Below are 22,272 nucleotides of genomic sequence, written 5' to 3' on the forward strand. Positions count from 1 at the left end.
AACAACAGTGTTCAATTAACTGGACTAACAGTTATAAAAGCAGGTAAAGAATTTTAGAGGAAAAAATGATTTTGCTTCTAATTTTCACAAAGCTCAACATAAACAACAAGTTTAGCAAGTGCCAGACAGCGCTCGGCAGGAATCATAGAATCAAGCAGGTTGGAAGAGACCTCCAAGAGCATCCAGTCCAACCTAGCACCCAGCCCTAGCCAGTCAACCAGACCATGGCACCAAGTGCCTCAGCCAGGCTTTTCTTTTAGACCTCCAGGGACAGTGCCTCCACCACCTCCCTGGGCAGCCCATTCCAATGCCAATCACTCTCTCTGCCAACAACTTCCTCCTAACATCCAGCCTATAATTCCCCTGGCACAACTTGAGACTGTGTCCCCTTGTTCTATTGCTGGTTGTTTGGGAGAAGAGACTAACCCCACCTGGCTACAATCTCCCTGCAGTCAAGACAAAGCACAGATCTATCAAGCTTCATAAACAGCACCTTTGACCAAGCATAATTAAGTTCCAAAACTCTGAACTGAGATCAGGGCAGGGAAGGGCAGGGCGCCAAGGGCGGGCGGGCAAGGGCAGAAAGCAAGAGGGGAAAGGGCAGAAAGCAAGAGGGGAAAGGGCAGAAAGCAAGAGGGGAAAGGGCAGAAAGCAAGAGGGGAAAGGGCAGAAAGCAAGAGGGGAAAGGGCAGAAAGCAAGAGGGGAAAGGGCAGAAAGCAAGAGGGGAAAGGGCAGAAAGCAAGAGGGGAAAGGGCAGAAAGCAAGAGGGGAAAGGGCAGAAAGCAAGAGGGGAAAGGGCAGAAAGCAAGAGGGGAAAGGGCAGAAAGCAAGAGGGGAAAGGGCAGAAAGCAAGAGGGGAAAGGGCAGAAAGCAAGAGGGGAAAGGGCAGAAAGCAAGAGGGGAAAGGGCAGAAAGCAAGAGGGGAAAGGGCAAAAGGCAAGAGGGGCAAGGGCAAAAGGCAAGAGGGGCAAGGGCAAAAGGCAAGAGGGGCAAGGGCAGAAAGCAAGAGGGGAAGCAGCTATATGCATTAATACAAGTTTGAAAACTCCACTACCAATCAAGTCCTCTTTACCCTTAAGAAATGTTTGGTCACAGTTCCACAACCTCCAGGCTACAAAGCCAAGCTATCAAGATGGCCTTGTGGATATCCTTCTGCTCATCCCATCTTCAGGTATCTGTAAGTCCCCAGCAATCATCTGGAAAGCACTCTTGGCAAGCTGAGCAAACAGACCAATGTCGACTGCCAAGTGAACGGACTCAGTGTTTGTTTCATTAAGAACTCCACTGGCAAAGGTTTAAAATGCAAGTAGCTGCTTTAGGTTTTCATTTGTGCCTTTCCTGGCCACAGTCATTAAGATATATAGGTGGGAGTAAGAAGCAGTACTCGTTTTTTGCAAGGAGAAATGGTCACTTAGCTCACCTCTCTGAATTACAGCATCACAGTATCACCAAGGTTGGAAGAGACCTCACAGATCATCAAGTCCAACCCTTTACCACAGAGCTCAAGGCCAGACCATGGCACCAAGTGCCACGTCCAGTCCTGCCTTGAACAGCCCCAGGGACGGCGACTCCACCACCTCCCCGGGCAGCCCATTCCAGTGCCCAATGACTCTCTCAGGGAAGAACTTTCTCCTCACCTCCAGCCTAAATCTCCCCTGGCGCAGCCTGAGGCTGTGTCCTCTTGTTCTGGTGCTGACCACCTGAGAGAAGAGAGCAACCTCCTCCTGGCCACAACCTCCCCTCAGGTAGTTGTAGACAGCAATAAGGTCACCCCTGAGCCTCCTCTTCTCCAGGCTAACCAATCCCAGCTCCCTCAGCCTCTCCTTGTAGGGCTGTGCTCAAGGCCTCTCCCCAGCCTCGTTGCCCTTCTCTGGACACACTCAAGCATCTCAATGTCCCTCCTAAACTGGGGGGCCCAGAACTGAACACAGCACTCAAGGTGTGGTCTAAGCAGTGCAGAGTACAGGGGCAGAATGACCTCCCTGCTCCTGCTGGCCACACCATTCCTGATGCAGGCCAGGATGCCACTGGCTCTCTTGGCCACCTGGGCACACTGCTGGCTCATGTTCAGGTGGGTATCAATCAGCACCCCCAGATCTCTCTCTGTCTGGCTGCTCTCCAGCCACTCCCACCCCAGCCTGTATCTCTGCATGGGGTTGCTGTGGCCAATTCTACTCAGTACAGCAAATGCAAGCACATGTTAGAGTTGGATAAAAAGACTGTGCAGTCTCCTCGCTCCCACTCCCCTTCTGATCTGTTGGTCTGTATTGTCTATGAAGTGTTTTAAGCCTATGTGGAGACAAACAGCATGAACTAACTCACTTCAGCCTAAAGATACTCAGCAGTGTACAAGAAATTAAAGGAACTCCAGGAAAAGACCATAACTACAAATAGCAGCTTGTTGCAACATAAAAGGAAAGCAAAATGAAACGTTGCCACATTTGTGAGCCATTCTGCAGACAGAAAATGTTGTGCTGGCAAGTTTTAAGTGAAAATTCAGCTAGTTTCTAGCAGTAACCCATGACAACCAGGTCAAGAACTTGCCCCCTAAGTGTACCAACTAGCTACACAGAAGATTATTTGGTAGCACTGTGCAGCATTTCCAACAGTCGAAGGCTGTTGCACAACACACAGAAGTCAAGCACAAAGAAGGCAAACTGTGCCTGTCCTTTCAGGTAGTATTTTTGCTAGGTGTGGAAACCACCACTGCTGCTAATTACATCTCAGTGAAATTAACTCTCAGGGTACAAATAAAACAGCTTTGGTCAGAGAATTATTTTCAAGTCAAATGTTCTGCCCTGAAAACAATTAGTTTATACTGTAGGAGGACAACACACTAAGTCACAACATGTTCTCTAATGCACTAGACCTCCTTGATGGTAAATGACTGAGTACCTGAAGGTACCTGAATCATTAGAAAGCTGGGGAGACACTTTTTACATGGGCTTCATGGTAGGAGAAGGAATAGATTTCAGCCAGGAGAGGGAGATTCAGAATGGACATCAGGAATAAACTCTTTGCAGTGAGAGTGCTGGGATACTGGCACAGGTTGCCTAGGGAGGTTGTGGATGCCCCCTCCCTAGGCTGGATAAGGCCTTGAGCAACCTGATCTAGTGGAAAGTGGCCCTGCCTAAAGCAAGGGGTTGGAAGCAGATGATCTTTAAAGGTCCCTTCCAACACAAAGCATTCTATGATAAACTATGCAGATTCCTGTTACGATATTCCTCAATCTGATGAGAAGCTGGAGTGTCTCCTAAAGTGAAAGCAAGTTCAAGCATTCCACATTCAGTACAGAACTCAGCTACAAACCCTATTTCAAACTGAACTTCCTTTAATAGGTGCCTGCAACACACAGGGACCATCAGTAAGGAAGCAAAATCTGAAGCACACTGCAGCTGGACAACTATGGCAAGATAAGAGTTATGGTAAGTAGGTTAGTCCTGCAAAACCAACCTACTCTTGTCTTTTAGGTTAATGTCTGTAGCCCAACATCTTATCCCATAAACTGTTATACCTCCTACTTGGATCCCAAAAGGGTAATCCAACAAAGCTAGTGAGGAGATTGGAAAGCATAGGACAGCCCTGCAGAGGGACCTAGACAGGCTGGATGGGTGGGCAGAGGCCAATGGGATGAGATTGAACAAGGCCAAGTGCAGGGTTCTGCACTTTGGCCACAACAACCCCAAGCAGCACTACAGGCTGGGGACAGAGTGGCTGAGAGCAGCCAGGAAGAAAGGGACCTGGGGGTTCTGGTAGAGAGTAGCTGAAGATGAGGCAGCAGTGTGCCCAGGTGGCCAAGAGAGCCAATGGCATCCTGGCCTGCATCAGGAGCAGTGTGGCCAGCAGGACAAGGGAGGTTATTCTGCCCCTGTACTCAGCACTGCTCAGGCCACACCTTGAGTGCTGTGTCCAGTTCTGGGCTCCTCAATTCAAGAGAGATGTTGAGGTGCTGGAAGGTGTCCAGAGAAGGGCAACAAAGCTGGGGAGGGGCCTGGAACACAAACCCTGTGAGGAGAGGCTGAGGGAGCTGGGGGTGTGCAGCCTGCAGAAGAGGAGGCTCAGGGCAGACCTCACTGCTGTCTACAACTACCTGAAGGGAGGCTGTAGCCAGGTGGGGTTGGTCTCTTCTCCCAGGCAACCAGCACCAGAACAAGGGGACACAGTCTCAAGTTGTGCAATCAGGGGAGGTCTAGGCTGGATGTGAGGAGGAAGCTGTTGCCAGAGAGAGTGATTGGCATTGGAATGGGCTGCCCAGGGAGGTGGTGGAGTCACCATCCCTGGAGGTGTTGAAGCCAAGCCTGGCTGAGGCACTTAGTGCCATGGTCTGGTTGACTGGCTAGGGCTGGGTGCTAGGTTGGCTTGGATGATCTTGGAGGTCTCCTCCAACCTGGTTGATTCTATGATTCATGCCTTACAAGGAGCAGGTGAGGGAGCTGGGGTAGTGTAGCCTGAAGGAGGAGGCTGTCAGAAGACTTCAGTGTTCTCCACAGCAATCTCAACAGAAATTGGAGCGAGGCTGGCATTGGCCTTTTCTCCCGAGTAACTAACAACAGGACAAGAGGAAATAGCCTCAAGCTGCACCAGGGGAGGTTTAGGCTGGACATTAGGGTAAGTTTATTTACTGAGAGAGTGATCAGGCCTTGTCACTGACTGCCCAGGGAGGTGGTAGAGTCACCATCCCTGGAGGTGTTCAAAACCCAAGGAGATGTGGCACTTTGGGACATGGTGTAGCGATGATGAAGGTGTTGGGTATAAGGTTGGATTTTATGATCTTAGAGGTCTTTTCCAACCTTAATGAATCTGATTCTTGACACAATCCCATGGTGTAACAACGAAGGCATCTCATGCCTTTTTCACTTTTCACCTTCAGTCTTTTCTCTGCAATAGTATTCATGATGCTAGCAACAGATTGCTCCACACTGCTTTTTATAAAGTTCATGTTTTCAACTGTGTAAAAATTTGCAAGCTTCAGCCACAACAGAGAACTCTGAATGCCACAGCTACAAGCCTCAGTTTTCAGAAGCCTGCAGTTGTTGTGCTTACACTTCCATTCCAAGCTGAGGAGAGACTCAGCAAAGCGTTCTGAGATTACTACCGCTCTATTTTCACCTAGCATTCAGAATCTCACACCATGAAAGGATCTTGACCAAATCTGTAGAAGCCTGTAGCCTCGGGGTTACCTCTTAGAGCAGATGCAAGGAACAGGGAAACAAGTTCACAGGTTTTTAAAGATCTTACATTTAAATTGAATCCTTGGGAAAAAAAAAACATCACAACACACAGCACTGAGTAGTAGCAAAATCCTACCAATAGCTAACAACTACACTTTCAGTGTTACTCAGGAATTAAGAGTCACATAAGCTGAAATTTCATCTTGGTCTTCTGAGCTTCTGTTGACGCTACAGTGTCACAGTATCACCAAGGTTGGAAGAGACCTCACAGATCATCAAGTCCAACCCTTTACCACAGAGCTCAAGGCCAGACCATGGCACCAAGTGCCACGTCCAATCCTGCCTTGAACAGCTCCAGGGACAGCGACTCCACCACCTCCCCGGGCAGCCCATTCCAGTGTCCAATGACTCTCTCAGGGAAGAACTTTCTCCTCACCTCCAGCCTAAATCTCCCCTGGTGCAGCTTGAGGCTGTGATCTCTTGTTCTGGTGCTGGCCACCTGAGAGAAGAGAGCAACCTCCTCCTGGCCACAACCACCCCTCAGGTAGTTGTAGACAGCAATAAGGTCTCCCCTGAGCCTCCTCTTCTCCAGGCTAACCAATCCCAGCTCCCTCAGCCTCTCCTCGTAGGGCTGTGCTCAAGGCCTCTCCCCAGCCTCGTTGCCCTTCTCTGGACACGCTCAAGCATCTCAATGTCCCTCCTAAACTGGGGGGCCCAGAACTGAACACAGTACCACAGTATGGCTTGGTTCATGAGAGAATTTACAGGGCATTTCTGTAAGCAAGATGACATCCAAATTACTGCAAGGTGAGTAGAAAATAGGTGTGAAAGTCATATTCAGTCAGCAGCTACTGACGCTACAGATACATCAAGCACAGTTTTGCAGTGCCCATACAGCAGCAGAATTATGAAGATGTGGAAGAGTAAGCTTGCTGTCATCACAGGACTGAAGTCCAGAAGATGTGATCACAAAGGAGGACAGGGTAAGACTTCTGAACAGTACAGAAATTAGACTTTTATCGAAAAGTGACTGGAGAGTGAAGAAAAACAAAAGAGTTTAGATATATTCCAGTGAGCAGATGTGAATCAGCACAGGACAGATTAGACAACCACCAGCCTTGGCTTCCAAGTGATGTAGATCAAGAAGAGAGTGACAATTGGCAGAAGGTCTAAAGAACAGTCCACTAGGAAAGATTAATGGAGTTTGTGACTTCAACCCAGAATATACTCAGAAGAAATAAATCTTTATATATGCTAGAGGTAGCTTCAAATATGAGAAAAATTGTTATCTACTGTCCACAGTCAGTGAGGATGGAAGCCTTAATATACAGAAATAAAGATTTAAATCACATAGTGAGACAACAGCTCCAAAGTGACTTCAAAATGGGAGTAAATTTCCTGATGAAGGTGATACAATCTCAGATTAAAGACAGATTTAACTGAAATGCCCAAACTGCAGTCAACAGAACAGAGATGCAAGGAAAATGCCTACCCAGACTGTTCCCTGGTATCACTTTTCCCCAGAGCCTCCCAAGATGCAGCCAGAAAGTGTGTAAAGTTCTTTTAAAAACCTGTTCTTAGATGCTCAGAGGGTACCACAACACTTCCCTCCTTAAATGATCAGGTCTGTGTCTGTCATGAAGCCAAAAGTCATAGAAGTGATCCAGTCCTCCTGAGTGTTTAAAAATGAGTCACCGCAGTGGTGTGTCCCACTCTAAGACAGGTGAACCTTACTGGTCTTAGTTATATGACACAGGAGAGATCAATACAGACCAACTCTAAGCATCCTCAGAAAAAGACATGCAGAGATACAGGCTGGGGTCGGAATGGCTGGAAAGAAGCCAAACAGAAAGGGATCTGGGGGTGCTGATTGATACCCACCTGAACATGAGCCAGCAGTGTGCCCAGGTGGCCAAGAGAGCCAGTGGCATCCTGGCCTGCATCAGGAATGGTGTGGCCAGCAGGAGCAGGGAGGTCATTCTGCCCCTGTACTCTGCACTGCTTAGACCACACCTTGAGTGCTGTGTTCAGTTCTGGGCCCCCCAGTTTAGGAGGGACATTGAGATGCTTGAGTGTGTCCAGAGAAGGGCAACGAGGCTGGGGAGAGGCCTTGAGCACAGCCCTACGAGGAGAGGCTGAGGGAGCTGGGATTGGTTAGCCTGGAGAAGAGGAGGCTCAGGGGAGACCTTATTGCTGTCTACAACTACCTGAGGGGAGGTTGTGGCCAGGAGGAGGTTGCTCTCTTCTCTCAGGTGGCCAGCACCAGAACAAGAGGACACAGCCTCAAGCTATGCCAGGGGAAATTTAGGCTGGAGGTGAGGAAAAAGTTCTTCCCTGAGAGAGTCACTGGACACTGGAATGGGCTGCCCGGGGAGGTGGTGGAGTCGCCGTCCCTGGAGGCATTCAAGAAAAGCCAGGATGAGGCACTTAGTGCCATGGTCTGGTTGACTGGCTAGGGCTGGGTGTTAGTTAGGACGGGATGATCTTGGAGGTCTCTTCCAACCTGGTTGATTCTATGATTCACTTGAGTGCTCTACAAGCAGGACAAGACCTACCAAGAGGTACACTGATGCTAGGTAGCACAAGCTTCTTGCTAATGATCTACCCGTTCTAAATCTATGCTTATTTCAAATATCATGGCACATTATAGTTGGCTTATTATTTCATTCTTTGAAGAACATCAGAAATTACATTCTAATGGGCTTTAATAAAACCCAACTTCTCAATGTTTAAAGACAATACAAGAGCTAAGAATGACTAAAGGTTCTTGCTGTTTCCATATATAAGAAAGATGTGCAACTTATGGTTGTAAAACAACTGAATGTGTCCAGAAATGGGCAAGGAGGCTGGTGAGGGGCCTGGAACACAAAGCCTATGAGGAGAGGCTGAGGGAGCTGGGGGTGTGCAGCCTGCAGAAGAGGAGGCTCAGGGCAGAGCTCATTGCTGTCTACAACTACCTGAAGGGAGGCTGTAGCCAGGTGGGGTTGGGCTCTTCTGCCAGGCAACCAGCAACAGAACAAGGGGACACAGCCTCAAGTTGTGCCAGGGGAGGTCTAGGCTGGATGTTAGGAGGAAGTTGTTGGCAGAGAGAGTGATTGGCATTGGAATGGGCTGCCCAAGGAGGTGGTGGAGTTATCATCCCTGGAGGTGTTGAAGCCAAGCCTGACTGAGGCACTTAGTGCCATGGTTGATTGGACAGGTCTGGGTGGTAGGTTGGCCTGGATGATCTTGGAGGTCTCTTCCAACCTGGTTGATTCTATGATTCTAAAAAGTCTTTGTTATATACTTGTTCCTCTCACTCCTTCCACCTCTTTTCTCCAACTTGGGACAGATGGACTGCAGTGTAAATGAACATCGAGTAGGTTTCCTCATTATTCAATGTGTCGTGAAGTTTCTGGCACCTTAATGCAAACTTGTTCTAAATACCAGATCTCAAAGTTATTCACAGTTCCAGCAGAGTGACTGTTGTTCTTAATAAATGAATAATAAAAGAAAATTAGAGGGAAAACAGATGGGAATTTGTTTCCTCCAGTGGATAACCCAAGCACAGTAACTGCTGTACCAAGTCTTCTGATGCTGATCGTTTAATACAAGATGATCTAGGTCCCTTTGTCTTCAGTGCCCATATGATGTTCTCTGTGCTTAGCAGAGGTGTATGCTGAGTAATTTGATGTTTTGACAGATCAGGCCCACAGTCTTAAGTCTGTCAATAAGAGAACAAGTCAGGACATTGCTAATGAACATTCCTGACAACTCTTGAGTAACTCAGCCAGCACCGAAGGACAGAACCTCTCTGAAAAATAAAAAGCAGACAGTTCTTGGAGAAAACACTGAGCTCAGACCAAAAAATCATCTTAAATAAGGAATGTTTGAAGAGAAGATGACTAATTCATTAGAGGCTTTCCAACCTCTGCAACAGGGAAAGCCTAAGACAACAAAAAGCAGCCTTCCAATCACAATTCAAAGCTCTTTCTGCAAACCAGAACCTGGCCACTATTGTAGATAAGGGAAAACAGCAGATCACCATTCAGATACTTCAACATCATGTTTACATAACTCTGCAAAAAGAGAAGGAGTAGTAGTACAGGTTGTAACTAATGACCAAGAATTGGTAGGCTACTATGACCAAGCACATAATACATCCAGCAAGAGCTGGACAGAGTGCACAGCTGAGCCAAGAACCACCTAATGAGGTTCAACAGAGTAAGAGTCCTGCCCGTGACAAGAAACAACATCATGCACCAGTACAGATTAGGGGTTGACCTGCTACAGAGCAGCTCCACAGAGAAGGACCTTGGAGTCATGCTTGATAAGTTGATATCCAAGGGACAGCAATGTGTCCTTGTGGCCAAGAAGGCCAATGGTATACTCAGATGCATTAATACGAGTGTGTTCCGTAGGTCGAGGGAGGTTCTCCTCTCCCTCAATACAGCCCTAGTTGGAATCATAGAATCAAGCAGGTTGGAAGAGACCTCCAAGATCAGCCAGGCCAACCTAGCACCCAGCCCTAGCCAGGCAACCAGACCATGGCACTAAGTGCCTCAGCCAGGCTTTGCTTCAGCACCTCCAGGGATGGTGACTCCACCACCTCCCTGGGCAGCCCATTCCAATGCCAATCACTCTCTCTGCCAACAACTTCCTCCTAACATCCAGCCTAGACCTGCCCTGGCACAGCTTGAGACTGTGTCCCCTTTTTCTATTGCTGCTTGCCTGGCAGAAGAGACCAACCCCACCTGGCTACAGCCTCCCTTCAGGTAGTTGTAGACAGCAATGAGCTCTGCCCTGAGCCTCCTCTGCTGCAGGCTGCACACCTCCAGCTCCCTCAGCCTCTCCTCATAGGCTTTGTGTTCCAGGCCCCTCACCAGCTTTGTTGCCCTTCTCTGGACACCTTCCAGCACCTCAACATCTCTCTTGAATTGAGGAGCCCAGAACTGGACACAGCACTCAAGGTGTGGCCTGACCAGTGCTGAGTACAGGGGCAGAATAACCTCCCTTGTCCTACTGGCCACACTGTTCCTGATGCAGGCCAGGATGCCATTGGCTCTCTTGGCCACCTGGGCACACTGCTGGCTCCTCTTCAGCCTACTACCCACCAGAACCCACTTTTAATTGCTACTCCCTTATATTACAAAAGACAACAGCACACAGTAAAAAAAAAAAAAAAATAAAAGATTGGAGGGAAGAAAATAAAAAGCTACCTTAAAGAGTGTTTGTTCCTAGTTATTCATTTTTGCCCTCAGTTGTTTACATCTCTCCATCCCAACGTTACACTTGGAAAAGTGTCTGTAGAGTTATACTTTAGCCCTGGGTGCTGTCAGCAAAATCAGAGATGTTCCCAGACTCTGAAGAAAAAGGAGAAGGTGGGCTCCATGGTAAGGGAAATCAAGAAACTAGTCCCTGCAACATTACAGTTGGACTTGGGGTCCAATCAGTTACAAGAGGAGGAGTAGTTCAGACACCTGAAAAAAATAAACTGAGTGGTATTTTAAAGCAGTTAACTTTTAAGTTGTCTTTGTTCTACAACCAGAGTGTTTTTAAAACATCCATTCTCTATTTTAAGATGCTTTAAGATTTATCTGAGAAGCCTAACAACATACTGCTGAGAACTTACATCTCAAACATCCTAATGTCCTGTGCCTCTTGCAGAACTGCTATGTTCTACACTCTGAGTCCACTTCTTTATAGACACAGATAAAACTGTTAGCTTCACACTGATATGATGTTCTGCCCCACTCCTCCAGGGGAGGAAGCAGTTTCACAGATTGCCACTGTTTCCTGGGCCAAAAGATACCATTCAAACAAGTCACCACTGCACTGAAAGCCACAGGCACGATTCTCATTCTTGCCACACAGTTCTGCAACAGAAGCAAAGATTCATTTTCCCACAAAAGAATGCAAAAGTAACCCCTCAGCAGCCCCATCCACGTCTTCAAATCATTTCTCTCTAAGTTCAGGTCTGATCTCACCCAATATAAAATGCCACAAGATTATTTTTATGTTAGGTTGCATGAGGTTCTCTTTATGCACACAAAGAAAGGGTTTTCAAGTCTGCTTGGGAAAACAGGCATGGAATGGTCTGACATTGAGCTCTGCATTAAGCAGCAGACTACAAGACAGCAAATGGTATTATTAAAGGCTGCTTGCTCCTTTAATGATGCATTACATGTTGGAGGCATCCCCCTTTGCAAAATGAGCACAAGAACAGTACCAAAAGATGTTCTGAGTCTCTCCTAATTTCACCTCTACTCTTCCCTTTGACTTCTGCTTTATTAAGAAGCCACATCCAGAATTTACAGCAACATTAAAAATGCAAGCTACTTACAAATCTGCTGCAGACTGACAATTTGTAAGAGATGTCAGACAACAGCACACTTCAATTCTAAAGAGCAGAAAAAAGTGGCAGGATTTGACCTGCTAATTTTAGCATCTAACTTAATTTCAGCTTAGCTTTTGTAAATTGGCTTTCAAAACCCACAACAAAATCTAGAGAGAACTGCTTAAAATAAGAGGGATTATTATATAGGAGAAACTTCACAGCACAGAAGAGATGCATTTTATTCTTAAAAGCAGAGCATTTAAAACACCAGAGCTTTCAAGTGCCTACATTTCAGTCATCTAAACTGCATGACAGCCTTTGAAGCAAAGATCACATTAACATCCTTCCAGCTTTCAAATATTCTTCTTACCTTCTCTTCCACTACAGAAGTCTTAATTAGATGATAAAATAATGCCTTACCAGATGTTGTCATTTGTCCATTACTTAATTACTGGCTCCAGAGCCCCAGAAGATCATTTTCCCAAGCATGCCCTGCACATTTATTCCAGAATCCATCTACAGCGAATGTAAAATGTTTGGATGCTGAGATTGGTTGGGTTTAGCACCGAAGGGAGCAAAGAAGCAGGGAGGGGAAGTATCACCCCATTCAAACACCAGAGCTCATTCCAACCACTGAAAATTAGCTGGATCTTTGGGTTTAAAGAGTCATAGAGAGACATCTGCATTAACTAAATCCGCATCACATTTAAAGCCTAAGATTTTGTTGGTCTGTTTTTCCCCATACAATGAATTTCTCTCTTTTAAGGTCTTAATATGTTGTTCCCACCTCCAGGAAGATCCCCACCACCCTTTTTTGTCTGGTTGGAAGGCTGATTGTGCTGCACAGGTGTCCCAGCCATCCGAAAACAAAGAAAAGCTCTGCAAGCAGCCTGACGTCAGCGCAGCTCCAAGCAAGCACCAGAATAGAAGCTCAAATCTCTGCTTCATACTACAGTCCTCCAGGAAGTCACAGCCAGACCCTCCTGTGAAAGTGTGAAACGAACGTGCAGAGGTATGTGCTGGGAATACAAATGTAGTGCATCCTGGACTAAGTGACAGTCTGTCTGTTGCATAGCAACAGGAATCTACTGCAGGAAAACAATATGGAACTTGGTCCCTTTTTTCTTCCACTTGCCAAGCTACAATTCACCCCAGACCTACTTGAGAAGCCACAAACATGACCCTAGTCACCAATCTAACCAAAGATGCTACGTCCAACACTTTGGTTTACATTAAAATGATTCCATGCATTGAAATGTGTCCAGTTCTGGGCCTACTCTGTCCAGTTCTGGGCCCCTCAATTTAAGAAGGACATTGAGATGCTTGAGCGTGTCCAGAGAAGGGCGACGAGGCTGGTGAGAGGCCTTGAGCACAGCCCTACGAGGAGAGGCTGAGGGAGCTGGGATTGGTTAGCCTGGAGAAGAGGAGGCTCAGGGCAGACCTTATTGCTGTCTACAACTACCTGAGGGGAGGTTGTAGCCAGGAGGAGGTTGCTCTCTTCTCTCAGGTGGCCAGCACCAGAACAAGAGGACACAGCCTCAGGCTGCGCCAGGGGAGATTTAGGCTGGAGGTGAGGAGAAAGTTCTTCCCTGAGAGAGTCATTGGACACTGGAATGGGCTGCCCGGGGAGGTGGTGGAGTCGCCGTCCCTGGAGCTGTTCAAGGCAGGATTGGACGTGGCACTTGGTGCCATGGTCTGGCCTTGAGCTCTGTGGTAAAGGGTTGGACTTGATGATCTGTGAGGTCTCTTCCAACCTTGGTGATACTGTGTGAAATGTTTGTAGGGCAAGCTGCTGCTGAGAGAAAATTTGTTGTTACAGTGCCTATGGCCAGCAACATTTTGATTCAATACTAAATGTACAAGAAAAAAGTTCTCAGATGCATACAATTTTCATTCTTCAGTGTGGGATGCTTTTATCATTTGATATCAGATTTTGGTCACAGTATGCAAAAAATAGAATGTAAAAATAAAGCTTTCAGATTCTGGAAGAAGAACCTAAATAGGTTTGCTTTGTTTTGTTTGTGTGGTCTGCTTGTTTAGGGGGATGGTTTTGTTTAGGAAAAAAGCAACACAGATTCAAATAAGCATCAATCCCAACTACCTGAAGGGAGGCTGTAGCCAGGTGGGGTTGGTCTCTTCTCCCAGGCAGCCAGCAACAGAACAAGGGGACACAGTCTGGAGTTGTGCCTGGGAAGGTCTAGGCTGGATGTTAGGAGGAAGTTCTTCCCAGAGAGAGTGATTGGCATTGGAATGGGCTGCCCAGGGAGGTGGTGGAGGCACTGTCCCTGGAGGTGTTGAAGCAAAGCCTGGCTGAGGCACTTAGTGCCATGGTCTGGTTGACTGGCTAGGGCTGGGTGCTAGGTTGGCCTGGATGATCTTGGAGGTCTCTTCCAACCTAGTTGATTCTCCAATTTTTTGCATCTGTGATCTGTTAGGACTTTTGAAGCTAAACTATGTGTAGGCATCTAAACCATATTCCTTTTTATGGGAGAGAAAGTATTTGTAAGACAGCATGAAATGCACAAAAATCTCTCCCTCTTCCCCAAAGAACAGAAAAACTACAGCCACTGACCTGCCTAGGGAATTGGCACGCTGATATATCATTTGCTACATGAAAATATGCAGCCCCAAAACTGGGAGATTCCTCTCTGGCTTTTGTTTCTTTGTGGTTTAGTGGAGTTTTATAAAAGCACTGCCCCCATTCCCACCCTCCTCCTCTTTTTAAACAGCCTCCCTTCCCAGTTGGCAAATTGCCATATTGGTACATCATACATTACATGAAAATATGCAGCACCAAATTGGACAAACTCCTCTCTCTGCTTTTGTTTCTTTGTGGGGTTTTTGTTGTTGTTGCCAGTTCTAGGGTTTGTTTGGCTCTGTTTGGTTTTTCAAACACCCTCTCCACTCCCAGACAAACCTATGGTTAAAAAAATCTTGAGAATTACAGCCAAAATATCTTAACAATTGGGTTTTAGGGCGAGTCCTCCCCCTACAGCCACCCTGACTGCAGACATCCTTGAAGACAGGGAGCTCAATTCAATTCAGAAGGAGGAAAACCAAATATAAGATTTCCAATACATGCAGGCTGCCACTATATACATCACCAAACCTGAAAGCATTCCTAGTGCAGCTCCTAACAGCTCAGTCTTCATCCTAACAGCACTTAGAAAATATGCAGAATTCACTCAGAAGAACAAGTTAAGGGAAAAACAGTTAGGAAGCACTTACTGTATAAGGACTAGATAATGCCAAGTGTAACACTGATAAACAAGCAATTGCTTCCCAAAACAGCTAAAAAGATTTCTCACAGCATGCAGTCACTTCTTTCCCTCTTTATTCACTAACTAGGGAGACACAGACCAGACCAGACAGAAGTCAATAGGTGAAGACTTTACATCAAGCACTGGGAATCCCCAACAAAGGAGCACCTTCACACACAGAGGTTAAGGGTACGTATTGGGGGCAGGGTATGCATTAGGGGGCAGGGTATGCATTAGGGGGCAGTGTTTTCTCTCTATTTTGGGAGCAGAGAGGACTGGAAGAGGAGAAGTTGCTTGATTTGCACCCATGTGGCTGAAAGATATACATGAATTGAAGGTAAAATATTCAGAGCATCCACAACTGGCTTAACTGTACACTCTTCTAGCCTATGATGACTAACTAGGGATTCCAACAGGGCAAAAATAAAACCCTACTGTTAAGTATTGTTAAGCATTAGTCAGGCCTAAAGATTTGCAATGCAATCCACTTTCACCTTACAGATTTACTAGGCACAAGTCACACAAGTGACCAAGATCACATCCCCAAAGAAGCAACACAGAAGGGCTCCTCAAGCAAGGCATTCTGAGCATCATTTTTTCCCAGGGATTCTCAGAGGGAAGATGCTTCAGAGGAAAACACACCTTCACATTTTACATGGGAACAGCAACATTAGGAAAGTATTTTCAGGTCTACTTTTGGAGTTTTTTTCTCTGCCATGCAATCTCTATGCACACATCATCCTTGCAGAGTAGTGCAGAAAACAAAGGGGAATTTCAATAGTATCCTACAGCTGCATACCTGTTTTTGATCTCCTGACTATATATTCTTTGAAATACAAATGACACCAAATATTGCTACTAGGTCAGAACCCCAAAACTATTAACTATATATGAGAAGAAAAAGGAAAAACACCAACAAACCCCCACCACACACACACACTAACCACACAGCAACGTTTACCTGCAGCTGCATCATGCCTGCAACCATCCACACAATACAAAATCTCCACATGGTGTCTCCAAAGAATTGAGTAACTTTCTGAGGAACTCAGCACTTGAATGTTTGAAAGCTTGGCCCTGTCCTGTTTCCCACCACTGCAGCAGTTGATCTAATAAAAGATATTGCCTCTCCTTATAAAACCTTTGTCTTGTTTAGATCCTTAGAGCAACACAGCTACAGCAGCAGCGCTCATAACCTGTAAGGCAACCTTTGTGTTTATTTTATTGCCACCCATTTGTGGATTTAGCTACTGTAGGAAAGGGTGGCAATTACAGGAATACAGAACTGTTCTACCAGGGAATAAGAAATGCACAGCAAATAAAAAATATCCTTTAGTTTTACAGCTGCCTTTATAGTATGTCAAACCAAGAACAGTGGTTCTTCCAAACTTTATGAAGACTACTCAAAGACACTACCAACATACAAAATGAAGTCCCTGAACCCAGCAGCCCAGATAACTCCACCTCACAACTTAGTTGTAAGGTCAGGGGTAAAATTCAGCAGTAATAGTTTTAAGAATGATTCATATGTGAGGCAGTAAACTGAGTTGATCACTAAGCTAAAGGCTGCCACACTCAGCTAAAGGCTGCCACACTCAGCTAAAGGCTGCCACACTCAGCTAAAGGCTGCCACACTCAGCTAAAGGCTGCCACACTCAGCTAAAGGCTGCCACACTCAGCTAAAGGCTGCCACACTCAGCTAAAGGCTGCCACACTCAGCTAAAGGCTGCCACACTCAGCTAAAGGCTGCCACACTCAGCTAAAGGCTGCCACACTCAGCTAAAGGCTGCCACACTCAGCTAAAGGCTGCCACACTCAGCTAAAGGCTGCCACACTCAGCTAAAGGCTGCCACACTCAGCTAAAGGCTGCCACACTCAGCTAAAGGCTGCCACACTCAGCTAAAGGCTGCCACACTCAGCTAAAGGCTGCCACACTCAGCTAAAGGCTGCCACACTCAGCTAAAGGCTGCCACACTCAGCTAAAGGCTGCCACACTCAGCTAAAGGCTGCCACACTCAGCTAAAGGCTGCCACACTCAGCTAAAGGCTGCCACACTCAGCTAAAGGCTGCCACACTCAGCTAAAGGCTGCCACACTCAGCTAAAGGCTGCCACACTCAGCTAAAGGCTGCCACACTCAGCTAAAGGCTGCCACACTCAGCTAAAGGCTGCCACACTCAGCTAAAGGCTGCCACACTCAGCTAAAGGCTGCCACACTCAGCTAAAGGCTGCCACACTCAGCTAAAGGCTGCCACACTCAGCTAAAGGCTGCCACACTCAGCTAAAGGCTGCCACACTCAGCTAAAGGCTGCCACACTCAGCTAAAGGCTGCCACACTCAGCTAAAGGCTGCCACACTCAGCTAAAGGCTGCCACACTCAGCTAAAGGCTGCCACACTCAGCTAAAGGCTGCCACACTCAGCTAAAGGCTGCCACACTCAGCTAAAGGCTGCCACACTCAGCTAAAGGCTGCCACACTCAGCTAAAGGCTGCCACACTCAGCTAAAGGCTGCCACACTCTTCACACTGCATGGTGGAAACCAGAACAGCAGTGTTATTACAACCCTTGAGATTACAGCCCAAGAGCTTTAGAGTGCACTTTCTAATTTACCTTGTGTGTGTGTATATATATATATAAATCATAGAATCAACCAGGTTGGAAGAGACCTCCAAGATCATCCAGTCCAACCTACCTATTTCAAGTCAAAATATTCATCTCATGCACACATTACTACATCCCTAACCCCACAGCTAACACCCCAGAGACCACTGAAATGCCACATAAGCTTATTCTCAATCACTCTCCAACAAAGTAACACTGACATAATTAGATGTGATGGTCTTAAAGGTCGTTTTCAGCCCAAACATTTCTACAAGGAGATAGCTGAAGTACTAGATTCAGCTTCTGCTTCAGTTTATTAGCAACAATTTACTACTCAAGTGTTCTAGACATTAATCAGCTCTTCTACTCATGATTAGACACAGATTCCCTGCAAGCTTTCTAAGATGAATCTACTTCCTCAGCTTTCTCTTGATCAGAAGAACAGTGAGCTGGGTTGGTCTTTCACATCATCACTCGCCCCCCAAACACTAGGCTCTAACCAAATGTAGTGACTACTATACAGTGACTACTGTCTCCACACTCAGTTTCAGACTAGAGGGTTCACAGCTGACAAGGAAAGCAGCCCTATGCTTAAAATGCCTTTATGTCATGTACATACACACACAAAATGGTCACACAAAGTATCAGCTCCTTCCTGCATCACAACCCTCCACCAGACTGATTCAACTAATTACACCAGTGTGCAAAGTTAAATTAAGGTATAATAGTGGCTTCTTGAGTTCTGACAACACTCAGGAGACTCCTGTCAAAGCAGGAGTACTCTGAACGAGGAATAAAAAGTACCTCTAAACAATCTCCAAGAGCTTCTGTAGTTTTGCTATCACAGTACTTAACTACAACCAAATTATACCTGCCTTAAGTAATTATTTTCAGTGATTAGACCTACCCCTACAAATGCTGAGCTTCAGCACTGACAGTGCTGCCCTTCACTACTTTTATTTATTATCTCTGCCATAATTAGGTTCATTTGGATTAGGTTTCACTATTTTGTCAGTCTGGTCACACTATCTATTTCAGACAACAATGCTTACTCTGAAGTGGTAAAGTCTTGTTCAACTTAATCCACAGCAGGCAACTGCAGTTCACTGTAAATGCATTCAAAAAGACAGGAAAAGTTTCCTAGCAGAGCTTTACTGTGTTCAATTTTAAGCACAAATTAAAGAAGGTTAAAAAATATATATCTGTTCCATTAATTTAAGACAGGTGAAGTGAAGGAGACTTGTAACAAGTGACAGTAGGGCAGAGGTTTATTAATTATTAGGACAATTCATTAGGAGTCTGAAATAAAACTCAACCATTTTCATCCAAAACCTGTTTTAAAGTGCTCTGTGCCAATACAAGGCAAAACTACTTCAGATTCAGGCATTTAATGTTGTGGGTTTTTTTTTCCTTAGGTTAGAAAAAGTAGAAATTAAAATAAGGTAATGCAGCCATTTCTAAAAGAGAGGGGGAAGGGTGGGGGAATATTCTGTTACTTATTTAACAACAACAAGAAGCTATATATGAAGCTTATTCTTTTCCAGACTTGGAACTTCGGGGAGGGGAAGGGCAGTAGGGACACAGAACTGCCTCTATCTGGCAGATTTAAATACTGACAGATACTAAAGTGGCTTTGCTCCCTTCTTAATCCCAAGAGAGATGCCAACAGCCCGAGAACACAAGGTAGTTTTATACAACTCAGAAGGACTGGCAGGGAAAAGCAGAGGTGGGACAGAGAGGTAGGCACCATCAAATACCACTTAAATACACTGAAACCATTCCACAAGGATTGTGGGACTTCTGTCTCTGCTACAGTTACCTTTAGCTACTACCAGAAGTCTTTTTATTAATCAAACATAAAGATTATGTTTGTTCTGCTTTCTCTCAACGCTGCAGCACTCCTAAAACCTAAACACGTCCGGATGTTTAGAGAGCTGGCAGATGCACTTCTACACTGCTAAGTAGAAGCATGCCTGAACTGTCAACAACAATTCCACATAAAGGTCAATGTAAAGAAGGGAATAATATCTGTTTCAGAAAATACATTTGCTCCCTAGTCATGAAAGCAAATTACTCTACGCGGTGGTTCAATGACCTGCCTCTGGAATAGCTCTGCGTGAAACGCAGGGGCATGGCAAGAAGCAGTCCTCATTACAAAGTGTTTCCAATCACATGCCTAAGGCAGCGCTGAGATACGTCACCCAGGGCCTAAGTGTGCTAGCAAAGCATCCACCAAAACAGGTGCTGGAAGAAGAATCTCTCTCCTTTTTATGGAAGTGGAGAAAAAAAGACTCTTACACTATTGTGGTTGAAGCGGGACACCAACTCAGTCTTGTCCTCTGACCTCCAACAACAAATCACATTAGGTCCCAAACTAGCATACACTACTGTGGTTGAAGCAGGACACTAACTCAGTCTTGTCCTCTGACCTCCAACAACAAATCACATTAGGTCCCAAACTAGCATACACCACTGTGGTTGAAGCAGGACACTAACTCAGTCTTGTCCTCTGACCTCCAACAACAAATCACATTAGGTCCCAAACTAGCATACACCACTGTGGTTGAAGCAGGACACTAACTCAGTCTTATCCTCTGACCTCCAACAACAAATCACATTAGGTCCCAAACTAGCATACAACTACTGTGGTTGAAGCAGGACACTAACTCAGTCTTGTCCTCTGACCTCCAACAACAAATCACATTAGGTCCCAAACTAGCATACACCACTGTGGTTGAAGCAGGACACTAACTCAGTCTTGTCCTCTGACCTCCAACAACAAATCACATTAGGTCCCAAACTAGCATACACCACTGTGGTTGAAGCAGGACACTAACTCAGTCTTATCCTCTGACCTCCAACAACAAATCACATTAGGTCCCAAACTAGCATACAACTACTGTGGTTGAAGCAGGACACTAACTCAGTCTTGTCTTCTGGCCTCCCAACAACAAATAACATTGTCCCAAACTAGCATACACTACTGTGGTTGAAGCAGGACACTACCTCAGTCTTGTCCTCTGACCTCCCAACAACAAATAACATTGTCCCAAACTAGCATACACTACTGTGGTTGAAGCAGGACACTACCTCAGTCTTGTCTTCTGGCCTCCCAACAACAAATAACATTGTCCCAAACTAGCATACACCACTGTGGTTGAAGCAGGACACTAACTCAGTCTTGTCCTCTGACCTCCAACAACAAATCACATTAGGTCCCAAACTAGCATACACTACTGTGGTTGAAGCAGGACACTAACTCAGTCTTGTCCTCTGACCTCCAACAACAAATCACATTAGGTCCCAAACTAGAATCAAAAAGAATCCTTGTGCATACCCTTCCGAGCAGCATTCCTGAACTGAACTCACCCCCAAACTGCTTCTAATTTTTAAAGCCTGACAACATCCCTGCTAAGATGCTCCTAAAGAACTTCTAAAGCATTCTGATTGCTGCACTCTCCATCCACACAGTAATCCCTGAAAGAAACTTAACTTTTGCTATCAAAACAATTCACTAAGCTATCCAGAGATCTCAGGGGCAAAACAGCTGTCAGATTCCATATCAGCAACAGAACAAGGGGACACAGTCTGAAGTTGTGCTGGGAAAGGTCTAGGCTGGATGTTAGGAGGAAGTTGTTGGCAGAGAGAGTGATTGGCATTGGAATGGGCTGCCCAGGGAGGTGGTGGAGGCACCGTGTCTGGAGGTGTTGAAGCAAAGCCTGGCTGAGGCACTTAGTGCCATGGTCTGGTTGACTGGCTAGGGCTGGGTGCTAGGTTGGCCTGGGTGATCCTGGAAGTCTCTTCCAACCTGGTTGATTCTATGATCATGTGGGCAGAAACAACCTGTCCAGGAGCTATTTGCAACTGCCACAAATGAAGTTAAAGACTGCTCTTCAATCAGACAGATAAATCAGCCCACCTGTTAGTTTACTTAAGAACAAGGAAAGTAACCTGAATTCTTTTATCCATCTGGGGAAGAAAAAAAAGGAAAAGAAACCATTCTGCCTGCACCACCAATGTTACTCTTGAGATAGGAGCAAGTTTAGGAACAGTACTGGTTGCACTTAAGTGTATCTACTCTAATTGAACTGCCTGCTTGCTCTTCTAACTTTTTGTCAAGTATTTCTCAACTAGATTAAGTTTTCTACCTCAAATATGCTATTTGTGCAACTATTATACCTGACTGAAGGCACAATCCCAAAGTGTCACCCTACCTACTGCTGTACATGAGAACTTAAAGCCACCAATTAAAATAATGGCTTTGCTTCTCTGGTGCTTTACTACCTTAAATAAGTGCAGAAGACTGAACTGTCACTAATAATACAATGCTCTTGTATACCCACTTCTCTGGAAACCCTGGGAAACATGTGTGGGTTCCTCCAGGAATCCCTACTCCTAATGAAGGCACATGTTTTGTTACTCCTGCTGTGAGCTTCCACTCATCTATTAGAGAGCTTTAAAAAAAAACAAAACCAACAGTGAGTATGGTATTGGATTTCTTAGCACAATATTCAAGCTATAATGAAAGCTTACTAACCAGGCACAAAACACACTGACTTCTCAATGATAACATGAATTAGAATCACAGAATCAAGCAGGTTGGAAGAGACCTCCAAGATCAGCCAGGCCAACCTAGCACCCAGCCCTAGCCAGTCAACCAGACCATGGCACTAAGTGCCTCAGCCAGGCTTTGCTTCAACACCTCCAGGGATGGTGACTCCACCACCTCCCTGGGCAGCCCATTCCAATGCCAATCACTCTCTGACAACAACTTCCTCCTAACATACAGCCTAGACCTCCCCTGGCACAACTTGAGACTGTGTCCCCTTGTTCTATTGCTGGTTGCCTGGCAGAAGAGACCAACCCCACCTGGCTACAGCCTCCCTTCAGGTAGCTGTAGACAGCAATGAGCTCTGCCCTGAGCC

At 45.9% G+C, this 22,272-nt stretch overlaps 1 protein-coding gene across 4 annotated transcripts in view; it reads right to left on the bottom strand.

Moving 5' to 3' along the window:
* The window catches only part of ENAH (ENAH actin regulator), a 151,357-nt gene that overhangs the window by 124,466 nt on the left and 4,619 nt on the right, over positions 1 to 22,272 (bottom strand). Inside the window, exon 1 of one of the 4 annotated variants that reach the window (XM_064164594.1) lies at positions 11,909 to 11,953. The exons of the other annotated variants lie outside the window; for them this stretch is intronic. The gene's annotated coding sequence lies outside the window, so the exon portion shown is untranslated. Of the gene's footprint in view, positions 1 to 11,908; positions 11,954 to 22,272 lie in introns of those variants that run through there. 4 annotated transcript variants of the gene reach the window in all.

The sequence above is a fragment of the Pogoniulus pusillus genome, chromosome 25 (genome assembly GCF_015220805.1).
Source record: "Pogoniulus pusillus isolate bPogPus1 chromosome 25, bPogPus1.pri, whole genome shotgun sequence".
NCBI lineage: Eukaryota > Metazoa > Chordata > Aves > Piciformes > Lybiidae > Pogoniulus > Pogoniulus pusillus.